General features: G+C 42.2%; 1 pseudogene; it reads left to right on the top strand.

The window, feature by feature from the left end:
• Positions 1–1,154: 1,154 nt before the first annotated feature.
• On the top strand, positions 1,155–1,270 carry LOC120596422 (uncharacterized; annotated as a pseudogene).
• The last annotated feature ends 17,695 nt before the right edge of the window (positions 1,271–18,965 follow it).

Genomic DNA, 18,965 nt, shown 5'->3' with positions numbered 1-18,965 from the left:
CGTGGGGTGAAAGAGGACAAGATATTTATCATCTAATTGCTTCAACCAGATAATGGGTGTTCAACGAAGCTTCACTGGACACCTGTGGCATAGCAGAAACAAAGAGGTAACCTATGCTGCCACAGGAGTTTGCTACTCTTGAGCCCACAAGCCCTGCCCCCAGCTCAGGGCTTCTGCCCACCCTTGGCAGACACCATAGGGCAGGCTGACTGAGAACTCCTGCATCAGAATCACTGGACCCCTTCCTCCCCTGAGTTCCCAATAGAACCTTCAGACCCAGTGAAAGGTGAGATGATGTCATTCTTCTAAGAGAACTGCGCACCTGAATCCACAGGGCTGGGCTGACTCCCAAGGCCGAACAAAGCTATCACAACAGCTGACATAACCACAGTCCAGGTTATTCAGCCTGAAACCACACTATACCAGGGACTCCAAAGGTCTGTGTAATTAGAGAAACATTTTCTAATTCTTCAAGGGCACAAATAGGCAGAATATACCAAATTTACATGGATGACTGAACCCACTCTCTGTCTATTGAAAGAATGGGCAGTCAGACTTGGGTGACATCATCATTTTCCCCAAGAACAATGCCTGGGTACTTGGTCTACATTTCTCTACCCAAGGGTTCAGCCTGCTGATTTTCCTAAAACGAGGGAAGTGGGCTCCAAAGATGAATGCACCTTTTAATGTCCAAAATCCTCACACTATCAGCTGCCCTCAACAAGTGACAGTTCTTATACTAAAACAAAATTCAGTTCTCCCTTGACTATGCAAAGCAACCAGCATAATGCCTGGTGTGGAGGGGGCACTTGTAGACTTCTCCATCCCTTCCTTCCTCTGCCTTTTTTTGTTTCCTACAATGCAACCCTACACACATCCCCTCTTCCACATGGGCGCAGGCCCACTTAATTTAATGGGAATGGTGCCTCTTTAAATTGCTGGGAAAGGGGCTTCATGAAGACAGGTATGATCCCCACCACCCTGCTGTAGACACCTTTTGATAAGGTTAATTTGTCCCCTTCTGTATCTTCTCTTTATAGAAAAGATAGCTTAAGAAAGTAAAAGTGGACATGGTTCCATAGTGTAGCGGTTAGCACGTCTGCTTTACACACAAAAGGTCTCGGGTTCGTGCCCAAGTGGAATTATAGTCCATGGTCTACAGCTATACCACCCTGAATAAGCTGGATGTCTCATCTCAGAAGCTAAGCAGGGCCGGGTCTGGTTAGTACTTGGATGGGAGACCACCTAGGAAGACCAGGTACTGTAGGCATAAATAATAATAATAAATTAATTTTAAAAAGAAAGTAAATGTAGAGTGATAGATGCAGAAATCACAGTTAAGGAGAAGGCATCAGTAGGGCTCCTCCACGCCCTTCAATTCCCAGTGCAGGGCCAGCAACAAATGCTGCATCCTTTAGACCAGATGAGCTGGAAGACTGGCCTTGGAGGCTAATATCTGCTCTGAAGATAGAGAGACCATGGCCATCAAAACCCTTTCATTGACTCTGACCATGTGATTGATATGTTCTAGAGACCACCCATCTTAAGGTCATCGGTGCTATCAATGGTAAGAACCAGATGGTGCCAGGGTCTTCTTGCTGTGTAGACCACATATCAGCCTGATATCAAAGCATCAACAGTGGGCTCAGTATCAGAAGACTCTTAGCTCCTGGTCTCACTACTTAGCAGCTGAATAGCTGCAGGCAACTTTCTTAAGCTTGCTGAGCCTCAAGTTTGTCTGTAAATGGAAATGTAAATACTCCACTGACATTATTAAGAGGATAAAATGAAATAATTCTTATGGCAGGATCCACCTTATAAGAGGTATGAACTACACGTAAAGCATCTAATTCTCTGTAGGACTCGAGGATTGGTTTTCTATGATTCTTTACCTTCCCTTGTCATTACTGGACACTTCTCCTCCACTTTATTTATGTTTAAATACCAATCAATATGTTGATAAATCCCAATGTCCTAAGATCACCAGAAGCAATTCAAAGTCAAACAAAATTAGGTTTATTAACTGGTGGCAGCAGGGAGAGCATGTACCATGAGCAATCATGGAGTGCCTCAATAAGAGGCTTCTGTAGGGTTTGGGCTTGTTTTGTGTGATTTTGGAGAGGGTTGGGGAAGCAAGGGTTGTTCCAGATTGTGTCCTGTCAGGAAACAGGAGCATTTTTCTGACTGGGTATCTTAATTACTGTTATCTGGGAGCCAAGAGAAATTAAGCAGATCTAGAGTTGTCATTGGTAAAGAAAGAAGAGCCACTTGTGTCAGCTGGGAGAAAAGGATGTTCATTCATTTTGGAGTTTTCATAATATCTCTGTGTTTATCATGTTGTATTATGGTCAGGAAGAGGCTTCATCTGATGCTGATATTGTGTGAAGTTGTTTATATTCAACAGGAACCACTAGGGCTTAGCTAATAGTTGCCAGGCCAACTATCTGGGGTATTTCTTTCTCAATATATAACCACAGATACTAACTTCTAGAGAACTCAAGTGTCCCCTGACTCAAGGGTAATTTGTTCACATATACAATACAGTGTCTACCCTCAGCTATTTCCAGGAAATGTTACTTTCAGTCATTCCCCAAGGAGTGTTCAACAGGCAGAGGATGGTGACATTTTAGCAAGGAAACAGGGGCCTGTGCTGGGGATGAGCTGGGCTCAAGTGTCTCCAAGGCTTGTGTCTGAACAGGACAAGGTTACTCTTTGTATCTGCCCTTCACACCTGTTTGCCTGATCCAGGCGTTAGATTGCTGTCTCCTCGAGGATAGCCTCACCTCGGGAAGCTGCCTTGTGTACTACCAAGCCAGGACAAATGATCTGAAGGAAGGTTACTGACTTTGAGAAAGAATATTGACTGGGGAGACTTGAATCGGACACCTGAAGGTTGTGTGACCTTGAGCAGGATGTTTCCTCTCTCTGAACCTCAGTGTCCTTACAATTGTAAAAAGCAGGCTGATCCCTAAAGTCTCTTTGTCTGGCATCCTAAGGGCTAGGAGCCAAAGCAGGCATTACCCTCCAGAAAGCTGAAATCAAGAGAGGCCAAACCATTTAAATGGGCATTAGACGATCAGGTGTTGATGATAAGAGTCCCTGGCATGTGATAATAGGTGACATTTACTCAGTGTTCATGATGTACTAAGCACCACTCTACATGTTTTACATGGTTAATCATTTAAGTCTCACAACAACCATTTTACAGATGAAGAAACTGAGGCATGGAGCTATTAAGTCACTTGCCTAAGGTTCCACAATCAGTAAGTAGCCCAGCTGGGTTTGAAACATAGCAGTCTGGCTCCCAAGTCCAAGTTCTCAACCACACCAGATACTCTCTGAAGTGTAAACAGCCCTTATTTATCATCATCCCCTTTGATTTGCAAGCCTAGAGCAGGAGAGCAACAAACAGTGGCCTGCGAGCCCCAAAGACAAATCCAGCTGGCTGACGGTCATGGTAAATAAAGTCACATTGGCACATAGCCACACCCATTTATTTATTGTCTGACTTTCAAACAACAATAGCAGGGTTGAGCAGATGCAGCAGAGACCACGTGCTTGCAAAGCATACATAGAACTTTCTAGCCCGCTATGGATCAAGGCTACTGGCTCCCAGCCTAGAACACGCACTGCCTAGGTCCTAAGGCAGCTCTGCAACTTGCTTTGGGACACCAGGTAAGTTGCTTTTGTAAATCTCAGTTTCCTCATTGGCAAAATGGGCTTGTTTGGGGAATTTAGTGAGCTAATATATGTATGTACAAAATGCCTGACCCAAAGCAGGTGCTTGATAAGGGTTAGCGAGTATCATTGCTAACAGTGTGATGAAAATTACAACTGGTTCCTGTTGTACTGAGGACAGGGCAAGGACCTTTATCCTCGCTTCGTGGGCAGGGAACCCAGGCACAGGGAGAGGGAGTGGTTTGCCCAAAGTTTCATGAAGAGTGAGAAGAAGGGCCTAGGTTTTCCAGCCTATGCCCTGTCCTCTGTCACCCGCCTTCCCACTCCTCCATCCGTAGTAGCCCAGGTCCTCACTTGTGTTTGCTGTCACATGGAGCAGCCCATCTAGGTTTGTGAGTTTTCAGCGTCTGTAAGTACCCACAGCGTGCAGAGCTTGCTGGCACACACATTTGTCAAAGATGACATGCCAGTCATCCATGCCACTGGAGACAGTGACAGATGGGCTCTCTGGCACCACCATCCAAACAGTTGAGGATGGATGGGGCCCTGGCACCCACTTGGCCTGGCTGCCCAGGGAGCCGTAGATCTAGCAAAAGACAAATTGCATGCAGCCTCGTCAGCGAGCAAGGAGGTTTAGGGTGCAGAGTAAAGAGGAAACCACCCACCTATTGTCCTGCCTCTTCAATCCCAGCCAGAAAGCCCTCCCACACCCTCCTGACCCTCCCTGCTCTTTCCCCACTTCTCCCCACTGTGCCAGGACTACCTACACCTGAAGTCCATTTAGGGCTTGTGTGCAGTCACAGTCAAAGAGGTGGGCGGGCGCTCATGGAATTTGGGTTCTTTTCATAATAATTATAACAGCTGACACATATGCTTCACTGTCTAACTCTGAGCATACCTTGACTCCTGGATAGCCATTCCCTGGTGGAAGTACAAGAAACTGAGGCCCGAGAGGTTAGGGGCTTCCGCCAACATCACACGGCATGTGTCAGAGGCAGGATTTGAATCCAGACAGTCCGGGTCCAGAGCCCATTACCACTGGGGACTACTATTTGGGGGTTTGGAGTGAAGAGGATATCACTGCGGGTCAAGGACAAACAACAGGAAGAAAAATAAAGGGTACCATTTCCCGGCCAGGCTCATCATTAACCTGCCGAGTGATCAGGAACAGGCTGTCCCACCTCAGTTTCTCCACCTGTGAAATGAGCAGCAGCTGCTGCTGCACGGTCTTACTGGGTCCCAGACCAGCTTCAATGCTGGCCTCTCTCGGTTTTTCTGGGAACCCCAGTACTGGCTCCTCTGTCATCACACATTCTCTGCCTCCACCTAGTAATTCCAACCCGGATTTCCCAGGAGTACCATCACATAGCTTATTAAACTGTCACCTCTGCGTCCCCGAGGCAAGCTCACAGTCCTCTGAGATTTTAAAGGGATGTTTATGGCTAGTGACAACAAAGGAAACAGACCACATAAAACAAAAAGAAGAGAGACAGAACAGAGCTCTTAAGAAGTTCCCAAAATCTTGCTCAAATGCTCCCCATGGGTTTTTCCTACAGACAAGATGACCTGCTTCCCTCTCATTCTGGATGAGGGTCTGAGAAAGACCACAGCCTGAGGTCCCTTACTGGGGGCGCTGCAGAAGCACCCTTCTTTCTCAGCTGTAAAATGAGGGCAATGATAGCAGGTATCCCATAAAATTAAAACTATTAAAACATGAAAAACACTTAGAACAATGCCTGATATATAAGGAGTGCTCCAAAAACACCAACCATTGTTATCCTCTGGTTTTCAGTTCTTCAATGGGAAAATAAAGGAGCAAGTTTCATGCCATGTATGGGCTTCCAGCTTGAACATTCTATGATTTAGTGACACTCTTGTGATGCTTCCTTGTCTCCTCCCACTCACCTTTCTTTGTATCACTGAGTCCCAGCCAACTGCTTTACTCATAAGTATGTGGGGAAGAGAGAACTATACAAACGGGAGGCAGTACCACTCCCTTTCATGGTAACAATTTGTTCCAACTCCACTTTCCCATCAGATGGAGCCACCTCTGTCGGTTGACACAGCTAGGAAATCTGAACTATGATGACCACATCCTGCAATGAGGGACCTCAGGATCTGTCCCAAAGCTATGGCGGGAAGCAGTCCACGCCATCTACCTGTGTAGACCCAGCCACATCATCTCAGTATTCGCAGGAATAAGTAATTATAGCATCCCTGAGATGCATGCAGAAGACACCCACGCTGGAAGAGAATTTCTCTTGCTGTTCAAGCTCCATAAACACTTGAAAAGTCATTTTAATTTTCAATCTGTGGGCAGGATGCCACCAAACTAGGAAGCGTCATTAAATAGACCTTGAGGGATTTTTTTTTTTTCAGCTTTTTCAGGGGAACGGGGTGGAGTTTGGAGTTGGCTTTTTTTCCCCACTGATGCTTTTTGGATAAACACATAAATCAGCATCATCTATATTCATTAGATAACGTGCCTTGTTCAATACAAAATTACCCCTGTTTTGCATGATTTTCCCCCCTTGTGATTAATATAAATGACTTAAGTTAATTATGTTTCTCTTCATGGAAAAATGTATTTGTCAAAGTGCTGAAACATCAATAAAAAATAAACACTGTTGTTTAAAGAAGGGCAGGATTGCAAACGAGCAGTCAGGGTGTGGAGAAAGGAGTGGACTCATCATCCATCTGGGGGTGCCATTCTGATTGAGTGGGCACACATTATATTTACTAATGGTGACAAAAGTATTTTTCTTAGTTAAGCACTCGCAGGCCTTGATGAGGTAAATTGATGTCATCATTATTAACAATAATGACACTTTGAACATTGAGAAAATGGTTTTCTCCAGGATCCCAGCAAATGCTGCATGGATTAAGCCTCACCTGTTCTTACCAGGAACAACTAGAGTTGATATTTGATCCACCAGCTTCCTCAAAACTGGGCTAAGCATGCAGATCTTGAGAGAGAGACAGATGCAGACAGAGTGAGTGTGAGAGTAAGAAAAACAAAGAAAAGCAAACCATGAGGCTATTATGAGCCCCAGAGCAGAAGGAAGCTTAGAGATTAGACAGCCCAACCACCTCACTGGGCCAGTGACAAGACTAAGATCCAGAGGGGGAAAGGGACTTGCTCAAGGAAACATAGCATGTAATTGGCAGGGCCAAGACAGAGCCTAAGAGTCTCCAAGCCAGACTCTCACCTTTTCCCTACATTCTGCTACCCACTAATTACCAGGGATCGACGGCTCTTTTATCTTTTGAGCAAGTGGACAATGGCACCAGCAGCGGGCAGGGGTCTCTCAGGTTTTTGGGGAGTAGAGGCCACAGGGAAATCTCTGGGTTACTGACTTTTTTCTAAGGTATCTGGTATACCTCTACCTCATCCTGCATGTCTTGGTTTTGGTTTTCTGAAAGCATATCCTGAGACAAGATTGTGGGTGCTAGTGATTAATCTGAGTGGTGGTCCCAAGATACCCAATTAGCGTGGAGAAGAAGTGAGACAGGGAGGGAGGAAAGCCAAAATGGGGAGTGTGTTAATGAAGGGGTTATTGCTCTGGACACCTGCACTCATTCCCACCAGGAGGGACTATAGAAAACGTCCCTCCATGTTGTCCCATTGCTGAACAAGGAAGCAGAAGTATTTATTTACTCATTATGGAGGCTTTCATTTCTAGATCCTTTGAGTCATCCTATACCCAGCTAAGCAAGCTTTCATAGGACCAAAAAAAAAAAAACAACAACAACAAAGAATGAAGGAGTGGGAAGAGCCAGTGTTCACAGCCACTGTCTATCACAGATGCAGGTAAACCAGGAGTGGGCTGAGAGAATGTGGGTGGGGCAGCCACAGCGTCAGCTATGCCACTGTCTAAATGCTCCCAGCCCTCCAAGATCTCCTCCCTCTGAGTAAACAAGATCAGCCTGTTCCCTGATGGTCAGATACCATTTATCTGGCTTTTATTGCAGGTCATCTTTTATTTTATTTATCAACTTAGATACCCTTTCTGTCTCTCCAGATATACAATAGTCCCCACTCTTCCATGGGAGATATGTTCCAAGACTCCTAGTGGATGCCTGAAACCATGGATAATATTGAACTCTATATGTTTTTTCCTATACATACAAATCTATGATAAAGTTTAATTTATAAATTGGGCAGAATAAGAAATTAACAACAATAAGTAAATTAAGGGTTACTTGAACACAAGCACTGCAATACAGCAACAGTTGATCTGATAATCAAGATGGCTACTAAATGAATAATGGGTGGAGCATACAGCGTGGATATGCTGATCAAAGAGGTGATTCACGTCCTGAACAGGACAGAGCAGGATGATGCAGCATTTTATCATGCTACTCAGAATGATGCACAATTTAGAACTTATGAATTGTTTCTTTCTGGAATTTTTCACTTAATAGTTCCAGGGCACTGTTAACTACAAGTAACTGAAGCCAAGGAAAGCAAAACCGTGGATAAGGGGAGACTACTATACTTTAAATTCTTCAAAGACAAAATTAAGGCCATACTCACTCAATTACTCAACAAATATTTATTGAACACCTTCTGGGTACAGGGTGTTCTTTAAGGTGCTAAAGATACAGCACCAAAGATAGAGAAAATTGTTGTCCTCAGGGAGTTTGCATTTTAGGGGTAGAGATAAATGATAAGTAAATCAATACCATAATTTCAAGTAATGATAAGTGAGGGTTCCAAAGAAAAACAAAGCAGAAATAGATGTAATGGTAAGTAGAAGTACTACTTGGGACATTCGAGCAAAAATCTGAATGAAATAAAAGAATGAGACATGCAAGAAGAGTATTTGGTCACAGAGAATCTCAATACAAAGGCTCTAGGAGCAGGAACAAGCTTGGCTTGTTTAAGGAATACCAAGATGCCTGCTGTGACACTCAGCAAAGGAAAGGAGAAAGTGGTAGAAGATGAGGCAAGGACAGGCCAAATTGTGTAGGATTTTTATTTTTAAACAATGCCTGACACAAAGATGTTACTCAAAGCAAGCTACTGGGTGGATAGATGAGTTTGTGGATGAATGGATGGATGGATGGATGGATGGATGGATGGATGGATGGATAAGAATAAAGATACAACAATAAATTAAGAAAAAAGAAAATAAAGCAACTTCTATGGAAAGAATAGTGTGGTGTCAATTGTGCATTCAAATTTAGACTTTGCAGAATAAATAAATCTGGACCAAATGTACCCAATGAGTAAGCTATTAGGCCAAGGAGGCCAGTTAAGGAGAAATATTTCTCTCTGGACCTCACTTGATGAGAATCCTAGAAGGCTGAGTGACCTTATCTTCTTGTTATATTCACTGCAGGGGCCTGGCTTTTCCCCTATGTTGAGTATCCAATGACATTAAATGATATTACAGGGATATTAACTAAACTTTGGTAACTGGAAACTAGTGAATTATTCCCTCCATTATACATTACTGTGTTTACTCATCAGGGCTCCATCTTTAATCTCAATCATTTAATTAAAGCATGTCACCGGAGTCCATTGAGAAAGATGGAAGAAGAGATGTACATGTGGGTTTGGGTATAATTTCATCCTATAGTTCTTTTTGAGCACATACCATGTGCTTGGCAAGTTGCTAGGTACTATGAGAGAAGAAAGTGTTAGTAAAGGGCCTCACGGAACTTAGGCTATCAAAGAAAGATAATTCACATAAATACCTGAGGAACAATAACATGCTAATCATCACTCACCAACTAACCAGACTATTTCATTAGTAACTTTTCCCTCCAGATTTTATTTGCAAAAATCAGGCTAACCATAAGACAAATTTTGGCACTTTTTTAAAAAGCAAAATATACAGCGTATGCTGTGGCTTAGATCCCAATGAAGCTGGATATGTTTGAGAAAGCCTTCTAAATCTTCCAAATCTCAATCTCCTAGTGGATAAAAGAAGATTGTTCTTATCCAGGAACTCTCTAGATTCCATATGTAACATTTTCTGAGATCCTTCAGGCCTCCAGGCCCAGCCCATAGGAATAGGTTTCCAGAATGATGGCTCTAAGTTATTCTAAGCTTTTCATTCACCAGAGAAAGATTTCATTATGTTCATAACAGTTTGTTTCCTGAGTCTTCAAAGGGGACCAAAAAAAATCTGCTTGCAAGTACAAGTAATTTAAACATGAAGTGCTATGTGTACACTAAGACGAAGTGTAGCAAACAAAATACTACCAGAATTTAGAGGAAAGTAGGCTTTCTTCATGGTATGACTGAGTGGGAAGCATTTGATCTGGCCCCCAAAGTCTGAGTAACCTTTTGAGTAGAAAAGAGAAGAAAAGCAATTCCAAGAGAATTCCTCCCCTCTTCCTACCAGCTTGGGATACTACCTTACAATGATGTGATATAGCAGCCATATTGAGGTCATGAAGCATCACAGACACAAACAGAATGGCAGACCAGAAGAAAAGAATAAACCACAATCCTGGGTAAACTGAGTAGAAATAATGCACTGTGATGGCCTTCCTCCAGCCCTCTTGTTAAGTTAAAGCTCTGGCTTGCTCCATTCTTAGTCAAGTTTCTGTTATTTGCAGTTGAAAGCATCCCAGCTCTTACCTTCACCCTCTAGCACTCACCCGTCATGGTACTCTCTTATAGCTAAATGTGATTGATCTTTATGCTACTCTGTTCTTTCTTCCCTAGGCTGCAACTCCTTTATCATTATAGCCCAAACTCTCCCACCTGAGCCTTTTCCTTCTTGTTCTCCTAGAATTTTTCCTTGCCCAAGTAGTAGGTACTTAGATCATAAGTGATGAATGAATGAATGAAAGACTACCTAAAAACCTTGCCTAATGCCAATAAAAATCATTACTCCTTGGGGATTGCTTTGCAAATACATTTTTTCATTAAGCCAAATAACTCTGGCAGTGATCTAAAAACAAACATTTGAAACAGGCACAGGAGACTTCCAAAAATGAAAACACTTGGCACTGAGGGGGGAAAAATGTTTTTAACCAAAACAGCACCTGCAGGAGATACTAACACTTTCAAATTAAGGGCACTTTGAGCTTTCATGGCATTAACACATAGAGCCGACATTTTAGACATCAAAGGTTCAAAGTGAGATTTTGTTTGAAACACACACACACACACAGACACACACACACACACACCCCGAGAGCACTCAGCTTTCACACAGTCATCTGCCTCTGGTGCTTACTCCTTGGCCACCATCAGTCTTCTTCAATACCAGAAAGCCTGTAGACGCTGTTGCTGGAGGCAACACAGAGATCCTGGGTGCCTTCTGCATTGTTAGCCTGGCCTCAGCCTCTCTTAATCCTGATTAACCCCAACTGGCGAAATACGCCCCTCCCTATTCTTCCTTAATTTACTGGATTCCAATTGCCTCTTCATTTTCTAGTTTACCCTTACTTGCAGCCTGCCTCTAGCCATTGTCCAAGTGTGGGAACTCACTCTCCATCTGACTGTACTCCAAGCTCCCACAGTGGGATGGACCAGGTCTCATATTTCTTCTGTCTGATCCTCTTTCTTGTAGCTCTTCATTCCATGGGTGAGCTCATCCAGCCCCTTGACTTAAATCTTACCTGTGTGATGACAACACTCCATTTCTGTCACCAGCTGGAGCCTCTCCACTGAGCTCCCTAATCGCAGAGCTACCTACCTGTTTGGCACACCCTGTGGACATTTCCAGATTTCTCAAGCTTAATACAACAGCCACAGTAAGGCTCCTATCCTCTGTGTCCTGCTGCATCCTTCAAGTCTTATTTTATATGTGTTTTAAATATTTGTCTATGTTTTACATATAGTAAATATTATATTTTATGTTTTCATTTATGTTTTATATGTTTGAAATTTAAAAGTTTTATATATGTTTTAAATATTATGTTTTGTGTGTACAAAAGAAGGGGTCCCTTTATATATATATCAAAGGGGTCAGGACCTCCTTGACCTCTTTTTTATAAGCACTCTAGATTTTCCTTCACAAACCTTGTTGCCTATTATCTTTTCTGGGTGGCTATTCCACTAATGGAGTTGCCTATCTTGCTGGACTAATAATCAGCCCCACTTGCTCATCGTTGTCTCCTGAGTGCTTGGCACTTTGCCTAGTTCATAGTAGGCCCTCAGTAAATATTTGTTAATGGAAGGCATTTGTTCCCCCGACCCCAACCTGGTGCAGGATCTGTCCCTACATAGAGTTGGCACACAACGTACAGCACTGGGGTTACATGGTGCAAAAGCTTACACACATTCTTCATGTCAGGTTCTAAATTAAGCCCTTTTCTCACATTACCTCATGTAATTCTTGCAACAACCTTGGGCTGTAGGTTTTATTGCTACTCCCATTTTATAGATTAAAAAAAACATGACTCAGAGGAAAATCACTTGTCGGAGATCACACATACACATCCTGTGCGAGGCAGAGCTCTAACCAGCCCTGCATCTCATGAACAACACCAAGTGTGCTAATACTAAAGGACTCTGTGAGCAAAAGGTCTCTGGTGTCAGAAGACCTGGTTTGAGTCCCACCTTTTAACCCTAAGCCAGTTTCTCAATTTCTCTAAGCTTCGGTTCCCTCTTCTATATCATTCTACCTTCAAAACCAAGTGTGAGACAATACACACTAGGAGCCCCTTTGACTGCTTAAAGAAGAATAGCTCCACCAATGGATAGTAGGACTACACTCAGTGTCCCCTGGGCTGCTTCCTCTAAACTTGAACTATGTTCCTACCTCTGGCAGAATCAAAAACTGAGGCTGCAGCCTGAATGGGGATACAGAAGTATGTTGTTTGACTCACAGAGTACTTCAAACTTTATTCATTTGTTGTGTTAACACTAAGAGGTATCATCTAAGGGTCCAGATTTTTATCTTTTCTTGAAAAATTGGAAGTTCCTGCAATGTTGGCCCCACGGTTTTGTGTGGCATTCACTGGCATCTATTGTCTAGAGTTGAGAGGGGTCATGTTCTCCAATTTGCCACAGTCCCCACCTGAGACTGGGAACCAGGTGACACTTATCACGGTGCCTCTTCCTCTGTTCTAACAGTGAGGACACATGTTTCTATGTCAGTATCTGTATCAGAAATGGGAAAACCAAGTCTGTGCACCAAGATAGCACAGTATGAGGTATTATGAGTGAGCGTAATTCTTGATGGAAATGAAGAGCAATCATAGAGGCTTAATATGCTAAGTGTGTGTGTTTCAAAACAAACAGCCCAAACAAGCTTTGGCAAAAATGCAATGCCCAGCCCCCAACTCTACCTCTCTGGCCTTTACGAGATTTTGCGTTTCAGATGCCTGCTTTGGTTAAACAAGGCATTTTCCAACCAAACATATGCATTGAATCTACAATACTGAACCACTGCCTTCTCCCTCTCAATTGAACTTTGTGTCTTCAACACTCTGCCTAGTGACTACTAGTAGCTGGGTCCCTCGTACCCTAAAGAGCTTAATGACAGGAATCCTCAGACCAATGAACCAGACCTGAAGTGTCCTGTACCATCCAGTTTCTAAGCTATAGGAGAATCCCAAGGCAAACCGAGTGATGACAACTAGTAATAAATAATAATTCTGCCAGATTCTAGTGTTGCACTTACCAGTTTACAAAGCACTCTCATTCATTCAACATGTATTCAATAAATATATGTGGGAGGCTGTCTTAGAGACCAGGCACTGTGGTCGGCTCTGTGTGCATGAAGTCATACCAGGTAGTCAAGATCTCTGTCCTTTGAAGCTCCCAGTCTGACAAGGAAACATTTTTAGAGACAACACTTCTATAGCGCTTTACCACGACCAGTTTCTGTGCTAGGTGCTTTACTGAAGTAAATCATTTACTCTCCATGATAATTCTGTGAGATAAATACTGCTATTATCCCCATTTCATGGATGAGGAAACTGAGGTTAGGAGGTTAAGCAACTGGCTCAAAGTCAAGACAGCCAGCTGTCTGACCTATAGCAGCTTTTGTTGGAGATAAGCTTTTGTAGCTGTAGATTGGGAAGTTGAGATCTTCACCAGTGGAGAATCTCCAAGGACAAGACCACATGGCCAGATCACCCCACCCCAAGACCCTAGGCCCTTCTCCCTCTTCACTCCAAAACCCAGAGACACCTATTCACAGGAGAAGAAATCACCACACTGGTTGCTCTGGTCTGAGAATGCCAGGTCTATGTAGCAAGATTTGTAGGTCCCAAAGCAATTTACATGTCCTGTTGGAAGTTCTCTCATTAAAGCAATGGAAATCAATACAATAAATATACTTAAAATAAACTGGCCTGCTCATATCCCCTGATGCTTCCAAAAGAAGAGGACTCAGGAGAGACACATATTGGTTCCAGCTCCATCACATCCTTCCCTCTTTCCCTGTCCTCCCCCTGGGAATTTCCCTAGCTCTTGTAAACAGCATTTGAGATGTTTGGGTTTTTTCTTTTTTATTGAATGCTCTTTGTCACTGTCTGTGAGAATCCAATGAAGCTAAGATTTAAGAGCCTAAAGGAATTTAACTTCTCCCATGCATCGGCCATGGCCACCTGCCTTCTAGAAAACTGTTCACAGACCTCTGGGTCAGAAGGGACCTAGAGAATATTAGGTGACCATCTTATTTCACAAACATGGAAACTGAAGCATAGAGAGGCAAAGATTAGCACACCTTTTCAACATCAGTGCATTGTACCATCTTAGACAGATACACAAGAATCTCTTGTGCAAAAATGTGTCAATGCTTGGGAAGCAGTGCTGCACTGCCCTTAGCTTTGGTGGCAGGCTGCCTGAGGGTGAATGCCTGACGCACCTTTTCCTATCTGTGCAAGACCTTGAGAAAGCTGATTGACCTTTCGGTGACTCAATTTTCTCATGCGCAAAATGGGGGATGACCATAAAAGTATCTGTTCCACTGAGTTGTTGAAAACTTTAATAATGCATGAGAAGCAATTCAAACTGCACAAATAGTGAATGTCCAATAAATGTTGGTGATGGGCGTAATCATGAAAGATGGGATCCCTGGGGCAAACAGCTGCTGCTAGAGGCACTTAGTTTCCCCTGACTTAGAACTTTTGAGACAGGACATGAACTCATGCTGCACTGCGAAGCAGCCTGGCTAAGACAGAAATGGCCTTTCTTTGTTTCACAGTTGTCAGTCATGTTCCCTGGATAATGGTAAGATTAAAAGTTCCTGAAGTCAGGAGACAGCCCTAGACATCTTTGTGTTGCCTAAAAGTGCTGAGCAAAATGATGTGCCCTCATCTTGGATCTTTTAGCCAGGCCTATCTACTTATATTCTGTGTCTGCCAGCTCATGAAAACCAGCCCTTATGCCAGGTCAGGTTCTAAAGAATTGCTCTGATTGAGTTTCACTGGTTGTTGCTCTTGACTCTATTCTACTGAGCTTCTTTTTTACTTTTAATTAAATTTATTGGGGTGACATTGATTAATAAAATTACATAGGTTTCAAGGGTACAATTCAATAATACATCATCTATATATTGCATTGTATGTTCACCTCTCAAAGGCAAATCTTCTATCACCATATATTTGAACTCCTTTACACTTATCTACCTTCCCCCTCCTCCCTTTTTCTCTGGTATCCACTAAACTGTTGTCTGTGTCTATGAGTCTTTGTTTGTTGGTCTTGTTCATTTGTTGCTTTCAGTTTTATACCACACATATAAGTGAAATCATATGGTTCTCAAATCATTTCCATCTGACTTATTTCACTAGCATGATAAGCTTCAGATCCATCCATGTTGTCACAAATGGCAGTGTTTCATGTCTTCTTATGGCTGACTAATATTCCATTGTATATATTTACCACATCTTCTTTATCCAATCATCTATTGAAGGATACTTAGGTTGTTTCTATGTCTTGGCCACCATGCATGATGCCACAATGAACATTGGAGTGCATACATCTTTACAGATAAATATTTTCAAATTTGGGGGGTAGATACCCAAAAGAGGAATTGTTGGGTCATATGATAATTCTATTCTTAATTTTTTGAGAAACGTCCATATTATTTTCCATAGTGGTTGTACCAATTTACCTTTCCACCAGCAGTGTATGAGCGTTCCTTTTTCTCCACAACCTCTCCAACACTTATTACTTGTCTTGTTGATAATAGCCATTCTTACAGATGTGAGGTGTTATCTTATTGTGGTTTTGATCTGCATTTTTCTAAAAGCTAATGAAGTCCAGTGTCTTTTCATATGTCTGTTGGCCATTTGTATGTCTTCTTGGAAGAAGTATCTGTTCAGGTTCTCTGCCAATTTTTTAATTGGATTGTTCAGGTTTTTTGTTATTAAGTTGTACGTGTTCTTTATATATTTTGGATATTAGCCCCTTATCAGAGGCATTGTTTGCAAATATCTTCTCCTATCCGAAGGTAGCCTCTTTGTTTTGTTGATGGTTTCTTTTGCTATGCAGAAGCTTTTTAGTTTGAGAAAGTCCACTTCATTTATTTTTGCTTTTACTTCCCTTGCCTTTGAAGTCAATCTACTGAGCTTCTAAATGAGCCAATTTTAGAGTCACCAGCCTCTAGGTTTCTTATTATAAGAAACAATTAAGTTTCTATATTTCTTAAGCCAGTTTCAGTCAGGAGAATTGTTACTCACAGGTAAAGTCATTCCAAAGCTTTATCAGGTAAACATCAGTCTGCCTACCACAAACTTTATCAAGGTGTCATGGACTGAATCTTCCAGATAAATTGAAAAACAAATTCTCTAGCATGGTTGGGTAGGAGTCTATGAAGAAAATTCAAGAATCCCAGAATGTGAGAAGAAATTTAAATGCCATTCATGTCTGACATATAGACCAATGGAACATAATTATAGGTCCAGAAATAAACCCTCCTATTCATAGTGTTCTGTTCTGTGGAACCCAGAGATACAGTATACTACTACTCAACTAGCTCTTTAGGCAGTCACTACAATCCCATAGCAACTGGTACATGGGATGAAATATGTTTGCCATTCCTGACCTATGACAATGGTACCGAGAAGAATTTTATAAAATGTTTGAAGCCACATTTATGGGCAGAGAGGAAATCACTGGGGCATTGGAATAATCTATTCTAGTCCCAGAGATGGTGCTAAAGTTCTTCTAAGACCAGGATGTGCCTACCAGGGTATCTCACTATTGCTCATTGTAGCTCATTTCATCTTTGAGCATCTGAGTCTATTAGAAAGATTATATTGATTTGAAAGCTATCTCAGCAGAGCTTCCCCACTTCACCCATATCCTAATCCAATTTAATCCCTTGGAACCATGTGAATTTATTCATCCCGGTATTTATAGCATATCTGTACATATCTATATATTTACTAATCATATATCAGGTATTAGGCCTTGAGAGGGAAGATACATAATTTTTATTACAGTATGAATTGATTCAGTTAATTGTTTTTCCTCCAATAGTGGGCTGAAATCACCTTCTCAGGATGGTTTTTGTGGTAGAGATAGACAGCATGAATGCACAGAGTGCCTACAGGAACATCAAGAGTTAGGGGGCCTTTAACTCATAAATATCAATAATAAAATTGAAAGCATCATAGACTCTCAAAGAGCACAGGAATAAGATTATTGAAAGAAATACAAATGGACAATATACAATGGAAAAACATTCTGTCTCATAAGCAATCAAAGAAATGTAAAACAAAGCAATGAAATTTTGTTTTTCACCCTTAATATTAACAATTAGTTTAAAATACAATACTCAATGCTGGCAAAGGTGTAGTAAGAGACACAAATGTGTGCTTTTTGTTAAAATAAAAACTGGTACATAATACGGAGTACAGTTGAACGATGTGCTCTTTTATCCAGTCATTTCACTCTGATGCTTAGAACAGAGATTCAGACAGATGTATATGGTATAAAGATGGTCATCCAAGTGTTTTTGTACAAACCAAAAATGGAAACAACTAAGTTTTGCAAGAGGGGAATGGTTCCATAAATTATAATATACTCATATGCTAGAATCGATTTTGAAATAGGTAAATGGCATAGGAAAATGCTCACTGTGTAATGTTACACTTAAAATTCAGAGCTGAACATTAATTTTCATGAATTGGTGAAGACTTCTAATTATATAAAGTTTTTAGTCTTCACCAATTCATAGAAATATGACTAAAAAGAAATACCATGAAGTGCTAATAGTAGCAGTTCTTTGATAGTGGAGTGGCCAGTAATGTTTATTTCTTCTTTGGTCTTACCTAGATTTGCCAAATTTCCTAAAATAATTATGTGTTGTCTCTTAAATTTTTTGCAGGGAAAACAAAAAGATGCAGTACTATGATTAAAAAAGAGAAAAATGGCATAGATGATAGAGGCTCTGTTCATTCCTCTGGCGACCAAATCAAAGTTGTGACAGAAACAAAGAGCAAACAGCAAGGAAAAATCACCTGGGATCTAGATGAACAAGCCATACAAATAAAGAGAAATCTAAGAAATTGCCCTGCAATAACAGAAGGTAGGACGGGGCAGGGACATGAGGCTGCCCAGTCTTGAGCAGCTGAGTGGGATGGAGGCTGCAGCGGCAGCAGCCAGCAGCTGCAGGTGCCTCTTAAAGGGTCCGTGTCCACAAGCGGACTTTCACAGTAACAAACCCTCTCACTCTGAGCACCAGTGCCAGTCTATCTGCACAGGGACTTACCGGGGGACACTGAGTGGTCGGAGTGAGGGCCAAGGGGAGACTCACTCTGTACTAAAGTGCCGGCAGTACCCATTGTTCCTCTGTTGAGCCCTCCCCTCTCCCAGTGCGTGGACTCAGAGCCTCCATAGCCATGAAGTAATCAAACTATGTAACAGAGGTCACTCTGCCCAGAGGATTCCTTGAAACTCTGCCTCTCCCAACTCACAGGCTCATGCAAGCCACACCCAGGCATATCCTCAGTGAGTCAGATGCTCCTTGCTGAGCAGCGCCTAGATTCACACTGGTGGCACCTAGCTTCAGTTTCTGGTGTGGCCTTTTGAGGCAACTATAAGCACAGCATCTATGGATTGCTGGCTGAATCTTAACAGGTGGCCCTGGAGGGGCACAGACTTGGACTAAATTTGGCCTACGGCTGAACAAACCCCTCTCAAGACCATTCCACTGGACACCTACTACACAAGAGTAGACTTAGGAGCTTTGCTCAGTACATAGAAACAGACATGGAAAGGCAGCCAAAATGGGAAGACAAAGAAGCAGAATCATATGCGAGAACAGAATAGAGATCCAAAAATAATGGAGTCCAAGCTAACAGATGTAGAGTTCGAAACACTGGTTATAAAGATACTCTATGAAGTTATGGGAAATGTAGAT

The sequence above is a fragment of the Pteropus medius genome, unplaced genomic scaffold, assembly GCF_902729225.1.
Source record: "Pteropus medius unplaced genomic scaffold, Ma_sr-lr_union100, whole genome shotgun sequence".
Classification (NCBI taxonomy): Eukaryota; Metazoa; Chordata; class Mammalia; order Chiroptera; family Pteropodidae; genus Pteropus; species Pteropus medius.
The sequence above is the reverse complement of the archived record's forward strand: the minus strand, read 5'-3'. Positions and strand labels throughout refer to the sequence as shown.